The 19680-nt window shown below is 48.6% G+C and overlaps 1 pseudogene across 1 annotated transcript in view; it reads left to right on the top strand.

Annotated features, from left to right (window-relative positions):
* Positions 1-4993: 4993 nt before the first annotated feature.
* The window catches only part of LOC149451026 (uncharacterized), a 93060-nt pseudogene continuing 78373 nt past the window's right edge, over positions 4994-19680 (top strand). The window contains exon 1 of the transcript XR_016315167.1: positions 4994-5105. The product of XR_016315167.1 is annotated as an uncharacterized LOC149451026 (transcript). The remainder of the gene's footprint in view (positions 5106-19680) is intronic.

The raw sequence follows: 19680 nt of genomic DNA, 5'->3' as shown, positions 1-19680 counted from the left end.
GCTATGGAAACAGAAGTCTTGTGGCGGATGCAGCAAGTGCTGGCTTATTTAGATGACTTGGTTTCTACATGGGATGAGCTTGGATGGAGGGACGCGTCTGTCCAAGTACAGATCCCAGAATGCATGGATCTAATTGATTTTTCAATGGAGGATGTTGTGGGTGATGAGTCACCTGCCAAAGTGCTGGCACTGGACTCAAGGGCCTCCAGCCCGTGCCCTGGACATTTAGCCATTCCAGAGACTGGGGATTGTACTGATTTTTTTTCTGAGGAGGAACCAGCCGGGGAGCCACCAGCTGAAGTGCTGACAACCGGACAGAGGGTCCAGGACCTCTGTCCCATGCCTGTGGTAGTTTCAGAGGCCCAGGGTGAGAAGGGAGAGGAGGTTGTTGTCCTCTCTACCCCACAGTCAGCCAGAGTGGAGGAAACTGTTTTCCCTCCCAAGCCAGGATCTGTGCACCAGGGGGACAGTGACAGTGGAATTCCATCCCAGCAGCAGATCCACAGTCTGGGAGGGGAGGAAGCCGGCCTCCCTCCCCTACGGTTAGCCGGAGCAGATGTGGGGTCCCCAGCAGAAGTGCTGGCAACAGGGCAGAGGGCCGTTGGCCTCTGCCTAGCAACTACAGCCACCACCTGGATACCCCAGGGATGCTGGGCAGTCGGCCCAGATCCCCCAAAGAAGGATGAAGGCGGCCCAGCCACCCTGTCTTCTCTCCAGCGGCTGAGAGGATTTCCGGCAGAAGGACCAGTCCGTACTTCTCCCCAGCGGCGGGTATGTTCTACGGGAGAGGCAGAGGTTGGCTGGGTGAGTAACGCTTGGTGTGGGACAATTTGCATGCGGTACTGTGTGGGTGCTGGCATTGAGGGACTGGAAGTACAGACTAACTTCAGAGTACATCCGTCTGGGATATACTCCTGTGTTAGTCTCCTGCCGAAAAGGGAGATATGTGACGGGAGTGACTTTTGGGTGTCGGGGGACCTCTGTATCATCTCCCCAAATCATTATGTTTAACCCACCCTGTGCCTGTTAAGGGTTACAGGGTGTGTATGTGAATGTCTGAGTCCTGTGTATAGTGTGTTGTCCTTTGTCTAGGCCACATGGCTGTCCATTGTCTGTTTACCATGTGCTACCCCCCATGGTGCTGTGTCTTCCTGTCCAGAGAACTATTATGGGATGTACTGTTTGTATTGGTGTGGGGGTTGGTCAATGTCCTTTGCCACATGGTTGCATCCCATTGTTCTGTGTCTGGTTGGATGGGGAGGGGTGATGAGGTGTTTCCTGACTATACTGTAGCCCTTCCCACTGAGAGGGTGGGCTGATGATGTATGTCCTGTTCCTGGATGTGTTTCCCCTCCCTCTGTATAAAATGTTTTGTTTGTGAAAAATAAAGGTTAGTTGGCTTCCTGTTTTAGTAGGAGCTGGGTGTTGTCTTTTTTTCCTGAGGGATTTCGAGGGTGTGGTCCGTGGATGGTGTTCGGACAGGGGAAGTTGTGCTATAACGGAAAAACTCAGTGCGGTCTGGGTTCCGGTTCCGTTACACGCTGTACCCAAATGAAATTGATGTCCTCTCCTCACACAAATAGAGCTTTCTGTCGGTGGGATGTCATCACCTGTGCGCTTTTTATTTTTTAAGCTATAAACAAAAAAAGACTGAAAATTTTGAAGAAAAACAATATTTTGTACTATCGGCTATAAAATATATAAAGTAACCTCAAAGTTAGTTATAAATTTCAGCCAAAATGTCTCCCGCTCCATGTTTATGGGAAAAGGACCCCAATAAGTGGATATTGATTGCTTTGTGTGACCGTTATATCGTCTGCAGACTATGGGAGAGATCATGGAATTTATGACTTTTTTTTTTTGCTATACAGCACTGCACTAGTTTAACTGACAATTGCGCGGTCGTGCAATACGATACATAAATGAAATGAATATCCTTTTTTCACACAAATAGAACTTTATTTTTTTGGTATTTGATCACCTGTGTGCCTTTTATTTTTGGCGCTATAAACAAAAAAAGTTTTGAAAAAAGAACAATATTGTGACGGGAGTCACTTTGGGTGGGGGGCCCATAGAACACAGCTCACTTTGGGTGGGGGACCCATGGAACACAGCTCACTTTGGGTGGGGGGCCCATGGAACACAGCTCACTTTGGAGAGGTGGGGAGACCCCTGTCTCAGCTCCCCATATCCCTCTTATGTGTAAGTCACCCTGTGCCTGTTAGGGGTGCAGGGTGATCTGTCCTAATATTGGGGTGGGGGGTTGTTGATTGTTTAATGTCATGTGGTTGCATCCCATTGTTCTATTGTGTGTCTTGCTTTGGAGCAAACTATTATGGGATGTATGTGTTTATGTGTATTAATTTAGTGGGGGGGGTGTCTCCAGCAGTCCTCCCTCCTGATGGGACTGTCTGCTGGTGTGAAGTTTGAATACCTGTGTGTCTCTTGTTGCTGAGTGCAGATTGCCCCACCCTGTGTCATTATGTAGGGAGGGGGGGGGGGCTGCCCCCTGCGTGTATATATCTTGTATCTGTGTTCAAATAAAATAGTCTACTCTGATTTACTTCAAGATTGGTGTCTGTTGTCGGTGTTCGGATGGGGAAGTGGTATTCTAACGGAAATAGCCAAGTGCAGTCAGGGTCAGTTCCATTACAAATACAATGTGGGAGGAGGGGTAATACAATGTATGGGGGGAGGGGTAATACAGTATAGGTGGAGGGGTAATACAATGTGTGTGGGGGGGGGTAATACAATGTACAGTGAAGGAAATGTGTATTTGCTCCCCTGCTGATGCTGAATGTTCACCCCTCACAAAGAAATGATCGGTCTAAAAATCGAATGTTCGGTGTATTGTAACACTGAGAGACAGAATACAACAACAAACAGGAGTGGCCAATCCCTTGTTGGCAATCACAGAGGTCAGACGTTTCCTGGAGTTGGCCCCCAGGTTTGCACACATCTCAGGAGGGATTTTGGCCCACTCCTCTTGGCAGATCCTCTCCAAGTCATTAAGGTTCGGTGGCTGACGTTTGGCAACTCGAACTTTCAGCTCCCTCCACAGATTTTCAATTGGATGAAGGTCTGGAGACTGGCTAGGCCACTCCAAGACCTTAATGTGCTTCTTCTTGAGCCGCTCCTTTGTTGCCTTGGCCGTGTGTTTTGGGTCATTGTCATGCTGGAACACCCATCCACCACCCATTTTCAATGCCCTGGCTGAAGGAAGAAGGTTCTCACCCAAGATTTGATGGTACATTGCCCTGTCCATCATCCCTTTGATGCGGTGCAGTTGTCCTGTCCCCTTAGCAGAAAAACACCCCCAAAGCAGGATGTTTCCACCACCATGTTTCACAGTTGGGATGGTGTTCTTGGGGTCATAGGCAACATTCCTCCTCCTCCAAACACAGCGAGTTGAGTTGATGCCAAAGAGCTGGATTTTGGTCTCATCTGACCACAACACTTCCCACCAGTCCTCCTCTGCATCATTCAGATGTTCAGTGGCAGATACGCATTTCCTTCACTGTATGGGGGATTATAATGTTTCTCTCTCGGGACATCTTGTGTGAAAAGTGCTCCATCAGCTGATCTTCCCTGTACTGCCCCTCTCCCCATAATGACACCACATTGCCCCCCCCCGAGGTTCATTTCCTCCCACCCCAGTGTCCCTCCTGTACCCCCCTCTATGGCCCCCCTTCTTCCCTGATCTCTTCAGAAGTGTATCATTCAGCTTCTTGTCTGTGTCCGTTCTTGTAGCTCAGAGAGGGGTAGGGGTGTCCTCCGTGTTTTTGTAGTTCAGGGAGGAGGAGGGTATGTCCTCCATTTTCTTGTAGCTCAGAGAGGGGGAGGGGTGTCCTCCATGTTCTTGTAGCTCAGAGAGGGGGAGGGTATGTCCTCCATGTTCTTGTAGCTCAGTGAGGGGGAGGAGTGTCCTCCATGTTCTTGTAGCTCAGTGAGGGGGAGGGGTGTTCTCCATGTTTTTGTAGCTCAGAGAGGGGGAGGAGTGTCCTCCATGTTCTTGTAGCTCAGAGAGGAGGAGGTTATGTCCTCCATGTTCTTGTAGCTCAGTGAGGGGGAGTAGTATCCTCCATGTTCTTGTAGCTCAGAGAGAAGGAGGGGTGTCCTCCATATTCTTGTAGCTCAGATTGGGGGAGGGGTGTAACATAAATGTTGGAGTAGGCTAGTTGAGCTGTGATGTGATCCTACTGGAAGCCATGGTTGTCACACGGGGCGGAGGAGCTATCCCTGCTGTGCCTATGGCTTGTGTTTCTTTGATCCGAGAATCTGAAAGTCATGTGACAGAAGTGGGCAGAGCAGATCCCACCAATGAATGAGGCCCTGTGAATAGCAAGCAGCCAGTTACAACAGTTAACAATATTTTAGTTGGACTCTGAGATACGGGACCTGAGGATGTCCTAGCTCTTCCAGGATCAGGGAGATGTGAGGATGTGGTCACAAAGGTTATCACAGGGGTGGGGTTGGAGGAGTCACTTCTGTGCTACCTACAGCTTGTGTTGCTTTGCCTCAAGGATCCAGAAACAAAGTGAGAGAAGTGGGCGGAGCAGATGCTGTTAACATACTGTCGGGTACTGACCTGGGGAAGTTGGTAGCTCCAGTCACAGACCTCGTCACTAATGGCAACAACCCGCTCACCGCTCTGACGTCTGATTTATATTCTTTGTTATTTTCATTTATATCGTTTTACTGTTTTGGTTCCCCAACAGTTCCGCGCGTACAGCATGGAGTCCCAGCTGGGTTTGTGCTTTGTCCTTTTTTCACACTTCTTCTCATCTTTTGCTTTTTTTAAAAAATACATTTTTCCCCTTTTTTCTCTTTTTTTTTTACCCCTTTTTGTTTTTATATTGTTTATCTAATTGGACCAGCACCATCTAGTGTCTGCTCTCCATACTGCAGCCTCTGTATCATCAGTCCGGTGTCACTTCCTGTCAGGATCACTTTCTGTTTGTGTCACTTCCTGTCTGTGTCACTTCCTGTCCCGGGAACACTTTCCTCCTCTCAGCCATTTTAGATCCTGTGATTGTCGGTCTCCATCCTGAACACACGGCCACCATAGGGCCAGCATGGGATCTTCTCCATGTCAGAGCACACGGGTAAGTCAGGTGGATCTCCTATTCCTGGTCCCGGCTCCTGTCCCTGCTATAGACGATCTGCGTGTATACATGTATATATATATATCTCAGCATCTACTTCTCAGTGTTGGTTTCCTCCTCATTTCTGGCCATTAAATGGGCCTCAGAATGGCCCCGGTATTCCCTCCTAGGAAGGACATTCAGGTCGATCTCCCACCATGTTGTTATTATTATACAGGATGGATATGGCGCCAACAGTCTGTACAATATAAGGGGGGCGGTACAATTACAATACATTTCAGTACAGAAGGGATAGGAGGGCCCGGCCCGTGGAGCTTACAATCTAGAGGCAGAGGGAGGTGGTACAGAAGGTGATGGCTGCGGGGGATGGTCTGGTGGAGGTGACCCAAGTACAGTTCTTAGGTGGGGGTGGGGTGGGCTTCCCTGAATAAGTGAGTTTTCAAAGATCACCTAAAGGCAAACAGGGTGAGGGCTGACCGGACATACTGCTGTAGGGAGTTCCAGAGAATGGGAGAGGCTCTGGAGGTGAGCGAGGGAGGAAGTGACGAGCGAACCAGAGAGGAAGATGCCTTGGGGAGAGCGGAGTGGGTGATTTGGGCAATATCTGCGGATGAGGTTGGTGATGTAGCCGGGGCAGTGTTGTGGGTGGCTTTGTAAGGTGTGGTTAGTATTCTGAATTTTATACGTTGGGTTAGTGGAATGGCAGAGAGGGGTGGAGGACGCTGAGCGGAGGTCAGTGAGGGGATTGGCAGAGAGAGGTGGAGGACAGTGAGCGGAGGTCAGTGAAGGGATTGGCAGAGAGGGGTGGAGGACAATGAGCGGAGATCAGTGGGGGGATTGGCAGAGAGGGGTGGAGGACACTGAGCGGAGGTCAGTGGAGGGATTGGCGGAGAGGGGTGGAGGACACTGAGTGGAGGTCAGTGAAGGGATTGGCAGGGAGGACACTGAGCGGAGGTCAGTGAATGGATTGGCAGAGAGGGTGGAGGACACTGAGCGGAGGACAGTGAAGGGATTGGCAGAGAGGGGTGGAGGACACTGAGCGGAGGTCAGTGAAGGGATTGGCAGAGAGGGGTTGAGGACACTGAGCGGAGGTCAGTGAAGGGATTGGCAGAGAGGGGTGGAGGACACTGAGCGGAGGTCAGTGGAGGGATTGCAGAGAGGGGTGGAGGACACTGAGTGGAGGTCAGTGGAGGGATTGGCAGAGAGGGGTGGAGGACAATGAGCGGAGGTCAGTGGAGGGATTGGCAAAGAGGGGTGGAGGACACTGAGCGGAGGTCAGTGGAGGGATTGGCAGAGAGGGGTGGAGGACACTGAGCGGAGGTCAGTGGAGGGATTGCAGAGAGGGGTGGAGGACACTGAGCGGAGGTCAGTGGAGGGATTGGCAGAGAGGGGTGGAGGACACTGAATGGAGGCCAGTGAAGGGATTGGCAGAGAGGGGTGGAGGACACTGAATGGAGGCCAGTGAAGGGATTGGCAGAGAGGGGTGGAGGACACTGAATGGAGGCCAGTGAAGGGATTGGCAGAGAGGGGTGGAGGACACTGAGCGGAGGTCAGTGGAGGGTTTGGCAGAGAGGGGTGGAGGACACTGAGCGGAGATCAGTGGAGGGATTGGCAGAGAGGGTGGAGGACACTGAGCGGACGCCAGTGGAGGAATTGGCAGAGAGGGGAGGAGGACACTGAGCGGAGGTCAGTGAGGGGATTGGCAGAGAGAGGTGGAGGACACTGAGTGGAGGTCAGTGAAGGGATTGGCAGAGAGGGTGGAGGACACTGAGCGGAGGACAGTGAAGGGATTGGCAGAGAGGGGTGGAGGACACTGAGCGCAGGTCAGTGAAGGGATTGGCAGAGAGGGGTGCAGGACACTGAGTGGAGGTCAATGAAGGGATTGGCACTGAGTGGAGGCCAGTGGAGGAATTGGCACAGAGGGGTGAAGGACACTGAGCGGAGGTCAGTGAAGGGATTGGCAGAGAGGGGTGGAGGACACTGAGCGGAGGTCAGTGAGGGGATTGGCAGAGAGGGGTGGAGGACACTGAGCGGAGGTCAATGAAGGGATTGGCAGAGAGGGATGGAGGTCAGTGAAGGGATTGGCAGAGAGGGGTGGAGGACACTGAGCGGAGGCCAGTGGAGGGATTGGCAGAGAGGGATGGAGGACACTGAGCGGAGGTCAGTGAGGGGATTGGCAGAGAGGGGTGGAGGACACTGAGCGGAGGTCAGTGAGGGGATTGGCAGAGGGGTGGAGGACACTTAGTGGAGGCCAGTGGAGGGATTGGCAGAGAGGGGTGGAGGACACTGAGCGGAGGTCAGTGGAGGGATTGGCAGAGAGGGGCAGCAGTCACTGATTGGTTGGTAAGGTGGAAGGCTCTAGCAACAGCATTCATAACAGACTGAAAGGGGTGTGGCCTGTGTAACGGGAGACCAGTGAGGAGGGAGTTGCAGTAATCGAGGCGGGAGATGACCAAGGCGTGGATCAGTTGTTTGTGGTGTCATTGATCAGGAAGGGGCGGAGTTTGGAAATGTTGCGGAGGTTGAGGCGGCAGGATTTAGCCAGTGATTGGATGTGTGGCCGGAAGGAGAGGTCAGAGTCTAGGATTACACCCAGCACCCTGACGTGTGTGGAGGGACCAATGGTTGCATTACATTCTTTCCTGCCCATGGACCTGTCAATGGGGACCAGGAAGTGACATCATAACGTCCTTTCCTGGTCAGGACAAGAAGGGGAGCCAACGGTGGTGAATCGGTCCCATCTTGCCCATCTGTGGGCCTGAGAGACCTCACATGGGGGGGGCTGGCACTGTTTGGAAGCCATTGAATGCTTCCACCTGACAGGTGTGCCCGCTGATTCCCTGCAGCAGGGCTAATGGTACAGAAAAAACCTACCTGCCTGGCGCCCGGAACTACATATCCCGGGAGTCGGGCGATATAAATTCATCATCCCTGTGTCTCGCTACCACTGCCAACCAGCTGTGTTGCTGATGTTTGCTGACCATTCACAGGAAGTATCACGAAAACAGCCTTCACTCCCATCTGCTCTACGTTATTCCATAACCATGTGAAGGTCACACTTGCCTACCCCGCTGTTCTCCATCTGACTACTCAGGACGGGGAACATCACACCTTCCCTTCACCTGCAGAAGCTGATAGGTTTCTACAATCTGCTAAACTATCTATGCCTGTGGATCATTCACCTGCCCGAAAGGCATCTCTTTCCCGTAAATCACAGAGCAGACCTTGAAAGGACGCCTTCGAGACCGCTCGATGTGGAGCGCACTCTACTCAGGATACTCCTGATGGCATCCTAACTTGATCTCTCTATAGCTGACTGCTTTTTGTTTTCTTCATCACTACCTTCAAGGTCCATTAGGAAGAGGTATAGAAATTTTCAACATGATGGCTCTCTTGTTACCAGTTTTCAAGGGTGGTTTGGGCTCTAACTAATCCTCTCTGCCAGGAGACGGAGTCTTCTTGTATTACAGGTGGATCAGACCTGGCATGGTGGAATACGATGGCCTATGGTCCTCATCACAATGCTTTGTTAATATATGCTGGGACAGAGAGACGCAGCACTTCAAACTCTGGTTCTTTTGGGAAATGTTCCATCCTGAGCTTCTGTGCCTGCTTTTCTCTGACCTTACCATTTATCGGGCTTGTTGGGAGCTTGGAAGACCATTTGGCACCCATGTGAAAATTAGTGAAGCCCATGTTGTTTCAGTTCTGTATATTCGTTTATGCTTTGGTTTTTTGCATTCTCGTCCAATTGGCAATACTTCTTCTGTAGTCTTTCTTTGCCCTATATGTTTACAGGTTTGGAAGGCACTGCTATGTCCATCTTATTTTCTGCCTTGGGAGAAAGGCTCCGCTGGGGAGGACTGAACTAACCTGCAGGCCAAGTGTCTCTCACAGGTTGCCCTGGATATACATCAGAGATCCGGACACGGGATTGTCTTCCGCAGCAGCAGCAGACTGTACAGGTCTCTATCTCTCTGTGGTCCCATTGACCATACAAGGAAGAGAGAGGAAGAAAGAGGCTTTCTGCTAGCCACCCCTAAATTTCATGGCCATGTCCTTCCCTTTCTTTCTTTTGGGAAAGTTTGGGTTCCTGGAGAGGACCTGGTATTTGGCAGGAAGGTCCTGCAGGCAGTGGTCCCACCCTAAAGTAGGCCTCTCTGGTGTGCTGTCCTAGAAGGTGATAGGAGAAAAACAACTGTTAGACATACCGGTAACGGCATTTCTATGAACATTTCAGGACGGCAGGCCTACTTCCCACCCTAGTAAGAAAGGGGAAGAAACCCCTAAAAGTAGTAATTGGTGAGTGCCTACGTATAATGATTCCTCTTATGGACCGGTTTTGGTAATTACTTTATTACAAACTGAAGGGGAAGGGAGAGGACTTATAACAGCTGTAAATTGATTGTGTCTCCTGTAGGGAGGTGCCCCTCATATCTCAGGTGTGCCGTCCTGGAAGATTCCTAGAAATACCTTCTTGGATTTTGCAGAACCTTCAATCACTTCATATAGTTGGTGGGAATTTTAATTCTGTAGCCCATTTAGGTGAGGATTGGAAGTTCCATCGCCATCCTTCTCAGCATACTGACCCTCCCCCTCTCTCCCACATGATCTTGATACTTAGTATGGTGGATGTATGGTGACTGACCCATCCAGTAGATGGGGGAATGTACTTTTTACTCCCCTTCCCAAGACTCCTTCATCAGACTAGACTACTTTTTCTACACAACGCCTATCCTACCAAATATCCGTGATGTCTCCATTCATGGGACTGTTTATATCAGATCATAGCCCTACCTCCCTGACTCTTCTAGATTCTACACCTCCCACAGGTACTTTACTGTGGAGATTTCCTGCCTATCTCAGCCAAAAAGGAAGATTTTTACATTTCCTATGTTCGGCCTGGTGGGAATGTGAATCCAATAATGCAGAGCACACCCATGATCCAAATCTATATTGAGAGGCAGGAAAGGCCTTTGTCCGCAGTAAACTCATAGCTTATGTCTATGATTGCAAAGCATTGTGGGCGGTGCGCTTACGGCTTTCTTCATCCCCCAACTCTAGCTCGTAAGTCGGAATAGCGAGTAGCAAAGCAAGAGTTCGATCTTTTGGCAGAACAGGAACAATGTAAACGCTCTTCTTTCGAGCTGCAACTCCACAAATGTGGAAAGAAAACCAGGAAACTTCTAGTATGTTTGACTAAAGGCCCTCCTACACCTTCCCACATCTTCACTAAAGATGATCAGGGGCAGGGGCAGACTGACAACTCATGGGGCCCCCGGGCAATAGGGGATCATGGGGCCCCTGTGGCCTTGCCCAAACTCAAAAAAGCCTATGAAAAAGGTACCAGGGGCATCTCATGGTTCCCCCTACTGACCCCAGGCCCTTGGGCAGTGCCCGAGTTTCCAAATGGTCAGTCCGCCCCTGATCAGGGGACCACACACTACTCTCCACAGAACATACTTAAACTACTTGAAACATTTTAGGAGAATCTATACTCACAGAACCATATTGATCAGGTTTCTGCTACATCCTTTGTGGATCCGATATAACTTCCTACCTTGTCTTCTGTATCTATATCAAATTTAAATGCCCGTATCAATCAAGAGGAAATACTTTGAACCATTAACCATTTGACGCCCGGCCTATAGCCGTTTGGCGGCCGCAAAAATGCATTACCTTTCCAGGGTGTACGCAGTTCGTGCGGTTGCAGAGCCGCGCAGCGGTGCGATCTGTCACCGGCTGTATACCTCGGACACGGCTGATGACAGATCTGAGTATCGGCCCCGTTGCCGGTACCATGTGACCTGCTGTGACCAATCACAGCAGGTCACATGACAGTTGTATACAATGGATGGCTTCATTCATGCCATCCATTGTATACTAGTGCCTAGCTGTGAATGGTCACAGCAGGTCACATGCACATGTCATGTGATTAGCTGTGGCCAAATCACAGCTAAGCACAAAAAAAAAAAAAAAAACCTGAATGAATCGATGTCATTCAGGTAAATGCTTGCTTATAGCAAAGTAATTCTTTGCTATAAGCAAATTGTGCAAAAAAAAAAAAAATACTGATCACTTCCCCAAAGTAGTACAATGTTACTATGGTAACATTGTACTACTTTGGTCATAGTAAAATATGAAAATAAAATCTTAAAAAAACTAAAAAAAAATGTAATAAAAAAAAATATATATATATATATATTTTTTTTTTTTCACACTGTGACCAGTCAGTGTCCCTGTTCACCACCGTGCCAGTGCCATATGATGACGCTGTACTGCACTGGTGACAGTATGTAAAGAAAAAAATAGTGAAAATAATATTTTTCATTTTTTTCTTTTTCTGAAAAATTATGACAAAAAAAATACAACTTCAAAAAACTCGCCATGCCTCTTATGAAGTACGTCGGACTGTCTACTCTGCAGAAAGGGGTCATTTGGGGGATATCTATACTGTCCTGACATTTGGGGGATATCTGTACTGTCCTGACATTTGGGGGATATCTGTCCTGTCCTGACATTTGGGGGATATCTGTACCGTCCTGACATTTGGGGGATATCTGTACTGTCCTGACATTTGGGGGATATCTGTACCGTCCTGACATTTGGGGGATATCTGTACCGTCCTGACATTTGGGGGATATCTGTACCGTCCTGACATTTGGGGGATATCTGTACCGTCCTGATATTTGGGGGATATCTGTACCGTCCTGACATTTGGGGGATATCTGCACTGTCCTGACATTTGGGGGATATCTGTCCTGTCCTGACATTCTTGTACCTCAAGAAATTAGATTGGCTGTCAGTACTTCAGGATTGATCAATATTCAGATCTATACCATAGTTTGTGAACTCTATAACTTTCCTACAAACTAAATAATACATCCTAATTTGGGTTATTTTCACCAAAGACATGTAGCAGAATACATCTCGGCCTACATTTATGAAGAACAATTATTTATTTGTAAACTTTTATAACAGAATCAAAGAAAAATGTGTTTTTTTTTCAAAATTTTTGGTCTTTTTTTGTTAATTTAGCAAAAAATAAAAACCCCAGCAGTGATTAAATACCACCAAAAGAAAGCTCTAGCTGTGTGAAGAAAATGATAAAATTTTAGTTTGGGTACAATGTTGTATGACCGCGCAATTGTCATTCAAAGTGTGAGAGCGCTGAAACCTGAAAAATGGCCCGGGCAGGAAGGTGTAAAATTGCCCGGTATTGAAACGGTTAAACACCCTGCAAACGGCAAGGCCCCCCGGCCTAGATGGCTATAGAGCAGAGTTCTACAAGGCAACCTATGACACTGTTCTTCTGATCCTTCTCTCGGTATATAATGCATTGTGGAATGGTGGTGCATATTTACCTACTGGCACTCAAGCTTACATTCATCTTCTTGCAAAAAAAGGCAAGGACCCGATAATGCCTGGGTCATATGGACCCATATCTTTATTAAATACTGACGCTAAGCTACTCTCGAAAATCATTGCTAACCGATTAGCTGACATCCTTCCATCCCTCATCCATCCCACTCAGGTGGGTTTTGTCGAGGCATGCTTGGCGCCAACTAATATACACAAAGTGCTTGCTGACCTCGAGTATGCTGAAGCAGATGCAGTAATTATTACGTTAGACACCGAGAAGGCCTTCAACAATGTGAACCTTCAATGGCTCTTTTAGGTCCTGAAAAAGTTTGGTTTCACGGAATGTATTCTTTACGTCTTGCAAAATATGTATTTAAAGCCCTCAGCTCGGATTCTTTCATCCCCAATCTTCCTTCATAAACGTACGAGACAAGGATGTCCACTCTCTCCTCTTTTTTTCAGTTTTGGCGTTGGAACCTCTGTCTCGTTATCTATTGCAATCTACCTCCTTACATGGCATACCAATAGGGAGTCAGGAGCTCAGAATGGCGCTTTTTTGCAGACGACATGATTGTGTTCACCTCAAGCCCTCAATCAGATTTATTAACAATCCAAAAACGATCCTGGAGCAATTTTGGTTATGTTCAGGTTCGAGGGTGAATTATGACAAAAGCGAGGTTTTACCTTTCACTGGTTATGATTCGGGTAACTGGATTTCTTCATCCCCGTTTGCCGTAGCTCACAAACCGTTTACCTGGGTATTCAAGTGGGTAGAGAGCCTTCCTCCCTCTATTATTTACATGCTCCCCGTAAAGGAGCTAGAGGCTTGGACATCTTTACCGCTTTCATTCTTTGAGAGATGTCACCTAATAAAAATGGTCATGTCAGGCTCCGCCCAACGGGATCTCTAGTGGTCCACAGAACGGGATTCCCCAGGACGCGGAGTCTAAGTCCCAGTCTGCCTTTTCACCAGAGCCCCTGATGGTTGGGATGGACTTGGTGCAAGACTGGAACCAGGTCGCGACCCCTGGGTGCACCCAACTATGGTAGAGGGGTCCCGCTGAGGGTATGTGCCCGGGATGAGCCTGCTGTGAAGGGGCTGACAGGTCCAGGTCCGAGCGGGATGGATGGATGACTGCCAGGAGTGAGCATGGTCAGACTAGCCGGGTCGGTAACAGTGGGGACAGGTGCGGTACTAAGCAGCAGACAAAGAGTAGTCAGGTCACACTCCGGGTTCAGTAACAGAGGGTCCAAATAATAGTAACGTCAGGCAGAGGAATGGTCAGGGACGAGCCGGGGGTCAGAGCAGGAGAAGGTCAGCATAGATCAGAACAGGCAGGGTCGGCAACAAGGAACGCACTTACAAAAACAGGAACAAGACCTTGCGGCAATGAGGACATTGCCTGGCCAGTTTAAATAGCGCGCCCTGCACCGGGTGCCAGGCCCGCGTGCACGCATGCGTGGCCGCAATTGCCACCGTGGACGCCCAGGTCCTAATGCCCGCATGTTGATGTGCCTGGGAGATCCGCGCATGCGTAGATTCGCGCGCCGCGGCGAAGACCGGGATCCCTGACAGGTCAGCTTCCCTCAATTACTTTACCCCTTACAGATCATACCTCTTCTTTTTATAACACAAAGATGTTAAAACGCTCCGTAGATCCTTTGTGTCTTTCCTTTGGTGTAACAAAAACTCCCAAATTGCTTTTATGAAGCTCTATCTCCCAATAGTGATGGCGGAGTTAGTTTGCCTGATATCAGAGCTTATCATTTAGCATTTATACTTGGATATGTTTGTCAGGGAGCGAGGAGCCAGACACACAAGGAGGTGCAATTAAAGGTAGGTTTATTATACAAAAACAAGACAGAGTCTATGCAAGTCCAACAGCAACAGCGGATGACTTGGTAGAACAGTAGCAAAGAAGGATGGTCTCCAGAGCCGGGGTCAGAAGCCAGGAAGAATGGTCGCCAGAGCCAGGGTCAGAAGCCAGGAAGGATGGTCGCCAGAGCCGAGGTCAGAAGCCAGGAAGGATGGTCGCCAGAGCCGAGGTCAGAAGCCAGGAAGGATGGTCGCCAGAGCCGGGGTCAGAAGCCGGGAAGGATGGTCACCAGAGCCGGGGTCAGAAGCCAGGAAGGATGATCGCCAGAGCTGAGGTCAGAAGCCGGGAAGGATGGTCGCCAGAGCTGAGGTCAGAAGCCGGGAAGGATGGTCACCAGAGCCGGGGTCAGAAGCCAGGAAGGATGGTCGCCAGAGCCGAGGTCAGAAGCCGGGAAGGATGGTCGCCAGAGCCGAGGTCAGAAGCCGGGAAGGATGGTCACCAGAGCCAGGGTCAGAAGCCAGGAAGGATGGTCGCCAGAGCCGAGGTCAGAAGCCAGGAAGGATGGTCGCCAGAGCCGAGGTCAGAAGCCAGGAAGGATGGTCGCCAGAGCCGGGGTCAGAAGCCGGGAAGGATGGTCACCAGAGCCGGGGTCAGAAGCCAGGAAGGATGATCGCCAGAGCTGAGGTCAGAAGCCGGGAAGGATGGTCGCCAGAGCTGAGGTCAGAAGCCGGGAAGGATGGTCACCAGAGCCGGGGTCAGAAGCCAGGAAGGATGGTCGCCAGAGCCGAGGTCAGAAGCCGGGAAGGATGGTCGCCAGAGCCGAGGTCAGAAGCCGGGAAGGATGGTCACCAGAGCCGGGGTCAGAAGCCGGGAAGGATGGTCGCCAGAGCCGAGGTCAGAAGCCGGGAAGGATGGTCGCCAGAGCCGAGGTCAGAAGCCGGGAAGGATGGTCACCAGAGCCTGGGTCAGAAATCAGGAAGGATGGTCGTCGGAGCTGAGGTCAGAAGCCAAGAAGGATGGTCGTCGGAGCTGAGGTCAGAAGCCAAGAAGGATGGTCACCAGAGCCTGGGTCAGAAATCAGGAAGGATGGTCGTCGGAGCTGAGGTCAGAAGCCAAGAAGGATGGTCGCCAGAGCCGGGGTCAGAAATCAGGAAGGATGGTCGTCGGAGCTGAGGTCAGAAGCCAAGAAGGATGGTCACTAGAGCCGGGGTCAGAAGCCAGGAAGGATGGTCGCCAGAGCTGAGGTCAGAAGCCGGGAAGGATGGTCGCTAGAGCCGGGGTCAGAAGCCAGGAAGGAGTCTTGCCAAAGCCGAGTCGTTATCCAGGAGAGCAATGAGAAACTAAACAGGAGCTTGCTGCTGTGCAACAGACAGGACACGAATGCAATGGACAGCTACAAACAGCAGACTTATATGTGATAAGCTGCCACCTCCTGGGGGAGGAGCCGCAGTGGGCTGAAAGCATAAAGGATCCCACAATGCTTTGCAGACACCTAAGATGGATGCCAGCACATGGAGCAGCACAAGCCCTGAGGAAAGGTAGGACCTTGACAATGCTGTAGACTGGATATCCCAGACCTCGGTGTATACAAATTATGTGCTGGAGAATGCACTGGTTTACCCGTATGATCTGTAGAGTCATTCTGCACAGTAAGCTTCGATCCCTCCCGACACAATTCCAACATAATATTCTGCTCCGGGATACTCTTTTGACATGACGGGAGGTATGGAAACAATTACAGCTCTCTCCATGGGTTTCCAATTGTCTGCCAATTCACAACAACCCAATGTTTCTTCCAAGTAGACAGTATGCGGCCTATGCAACATGGCGCACCAATGAACTGCTACGAGTAGCTTCTCTATTTAACCCATTGCCTACCAGTTTCAGTCCCCACCTTCCTGTCCAGGCCAATTTTCAGCTTTCAGCACTGTCACACTTTGAATGAACATTAAACGGTCATGCAACACTGTACACATATGAAATTTTTATCTTTTTTTTCACAAAAATAGAGCTTTCTTTTGGTGGTATTTAATCACCACTGAGTTTTTTTTCTATTTTTTGCTCTATAAACAAAAAAAAGCTTTTCTTGGTTCCTATTATAAAATTTAGCAAACAGGTAATTTTTCTCCTTCACGGATGTGCATTGATGAGGTTGCACTGATGGGCAGCACTAATGGGCATGCATAGGCGGCACTGATGAGGTATCATGCATAGGCAGCACTGATAAGGTAGCATGCATAGGCGGCACTGGTAGGTGGCACTGGTGGGTGGCACTTGTAGGTGGCACTACTGGGCACTGATGGGTGGCACTGCTTGGCACTTGTGGGCACTGGTGGGTGGCACTGCTTGGCACTTGTGGGTGGCACTGCTGGGCACTGATCATCCGTGCCCTGATGATCACTGCCAATCTCTTTTCTGACAATTGCCGGTTCTAGGCAGTACTTTCCTCTGCATTTACCCGGTGATCTGCTGTGCCATTGGACACAGCTGATAACATGATAAAAGGCAACTGTGATTGGCCTTTTACCACATCATGTGATCAGCTGTGTCCACAGAACACAGCGATCACAGAGATCGCTGTGGGCGCGTTCTGGGAGGACGTCATATAACGCCTTCCCAGAACTGGACAATTGCGTTGTAGCTGTCATTTGGCTATAGCCAGGTTGTCAAGTGGTTAATATAAACCCACCCACATTCAGACCATTTAGGGATGTAGCCACCGAATTCCATCAACCGCCTTTCCATTTACCGTATTACTATCAAGTAATAGCCTATGCCAAGTCGTGCTACCCAGAGAAATCCAAGCTTTTCAAAACCTCTCTGATCGCCCAATAAAGGAACAGACCTATTCCATTGTCATAGTTTATCGGCAACTAACTATGAGCCTCCATTCCCGTTGGCGCAATGTTCTGCTACGCAGTCGGAATAAGGACTTCATGGAACCTGATTTGGAGCTCAAGATTCTGGAAGGATATCACACCACTCACCTACGATAAATGAATCCTGGAGGGAATCACAATTTAAATGAATGCATAGAGCCTTTGTACCGTTCCTCCCTACTAAAACAGCTGCCGAAGCAGCATCTTGCCCACAGTGTGGTCAGCCTTGGCCATCTCTGGTTCATTGTTTTTGGACGTGTCCATCAACAACTGTTTTTGGGTCCAAGTTTTTAATTATATGTATAGTATCACAGGAACACAAGTACCTAAAGCACTCCTCCTATGTCTTTTCAGCCATGATAAAGGTGCTTTTCCTCTTTCAGATGGCCGAGCAATGATGATATCTGCATGGACTAGTTGCTCGAAGATCAGTCCTAAAGGTTTGGATAACCTCCTCAGCCCTACAATCAGAATGATTAAAAGGGACCTCATCTATTTGTTATATAAAAAGTTAGACGTAGAGCTCCAAAATTATTCAACCACTAAGAAATTATTTTGTCGCTGGGGAGTTTTTATCGAGCGCACCCTTTCACTGCCAGAACTAGCAGCCTTGGTGTCATCTTTGCGATTTACTGAGTGGTCTTAATGCAGACCTTTCCAACTCCCTTGGCAAATTGAATATTCATTGTCTGTTCTTTTCCTCATATCTCTCTTCAGCTGGCCGCATTATTTCCTTTCGTTTGGGGTAGAACAATATTTAGCCCTTAGCACTATCAAGGGTCACGTGTCTGCCCTGTCTGTCCTTTTTTTAACATTCTCTAGCTACCAATTCACTAATATGTACTTTCATTCAAGGTACCTCATGTCACAATCATGCACACAGAGAGGGGCGCGGTCCTTCATTTTGCTCCTAAACCTCTGCATTTTGGTATTTTTCTCTAACTCCAAATCAGGCTCCCTCCTCCGATTTCCTCCCTCCCTCAGGAATGCGTTCAGTGTACCTTGCTAAGGGGCTGTCTATGGCATCCTTTTCCCAAATAAGGCAATAAGCTTGCTGTTGTAAGAAGATACCAATTGATTTTTGGGTAGAAATGAAACGGTTAGTTTTTGTGTGAGCAATTAGACAAGTGAGGACGTTGGCTCTGTACCATCGAGCTGACCGAGAGTCTTGTTGTACCATCGCAACTGAGTGCAAGACCAGAAATCCTTTTGAGCTCATCAGAATTGAAACTGCTTAACCCCAGGCATTTATTTGGCAAGCACTTACTTACCTAAACTTCTTTCTGTTATCTGTTTGTTGTGCTGTATTGCTCTGTATATTTATATATATATATATATCTCTTAGTTACATCTTCTCTGTAAATATTTTACTGCACCTGTTTGACCCTTTTAGTAATAAATCTTTCTTCTGAAAGTGTTTGAACTGTTTCTATAACTCTTAATTGCAATTTATGACTTCCTGCCTCTAAAGAGACGCTACTGTTTGTTTAACCCTCTGTATAACAGGCCTGTGTTATGACCGTGTTATGCAGACAATTATTTCAATCATTATAGTGTTATTGCTGAGATTGTCGAGTTTCCTTTTTCTCTGTATAAAAAGGAGGTGGTGGCAGTGTGAAGGGGTTAATTGCGTAATTAACCTGACCCAGTAACAATTGCTCAGGTTGCAGGTACATAGATTGTAGTCCATTAGCTGGAAAATCGTTGTGCAGGGTGCAGCTGGGCGTGGTATTGTTACGCACGTCACATAGCGGTTTTATATCGGCCGGTCCTTCGGTCACAAGTTTGGTGAGAAGGTCTGGGGTCTGCGCCGCGATCGTGACACTTCACATGTTGCCCCCCCATTTAGCCCTACTTTAATTGTGATAGGTAAAGCTAGTATTGATGGTGTTACAAGACCCACATATTGAACCTTTTTAAGACTCTTTTGTTACATTGTTATCCCCAAAGGTGACCTTGCTTGTGGCCATCACTTTATCTAAAAGGTCACAAAAGTTGTTTTGAGACCAAGGATCTCCTTTTTTACACAAACTGGTCTCTGCTTTTCCCCTTCGTAGACAGATTGCATTACCATCCCGGTGTCTAGTTGTAGTTCACCCCAAGCAGATCTCTCTCCATTGTCTGGATGTGGTGGGGACGGTCGGGGTTTACCTCTCAGCCAATGCTTTTTTATACAGATGGATTCCCTGTTTTGTTATTCTAGAAAGTCCTAAAAAGAGGTTCTCCATCTTCCAGATCCATTATTTCTAAGTAGATTTGATAGGTTCTAGGTGGATTTAACAGATTGTTTTGCAGATCTATGAGTTGTGTGATCAAGTGCCTCCTTTCCCCATTTTATAGCTCACTCCACTAGAGTATTGAGTACTTCTTGGGCTTTTCATCATCAGGCTTGTGTGTGTCAGATCTGTAAAGCCTGCTCTTCCTTTTACACATTTTCTAAGTTTTGCAAGGTTGATGTATCGGCCAGTTCGTCCATTATGGTTACCTACCCATAAAATCTCTGCTGCAGCCAGAACT

Source organism: Staurois parvus, unplaced genomic scaffold (assembly GCF_062004578.1).
Source record: "Staurois parvus isolate SC_StPar_1 unplaced genomic scaffold, SC_StPar_1.0 ptg000551l, whole genome shotgun sequence".
Lineage (NCBI taxonomy): Eukaryota > Metazoa > Chordata > Amphibia > Anura > Ranidae > Staurois > Staurois parvus.
Note: the sequence above shows the minus strand (reverse complement) of the source record. Positions and strands in the feature narration are given on the sequence as shown.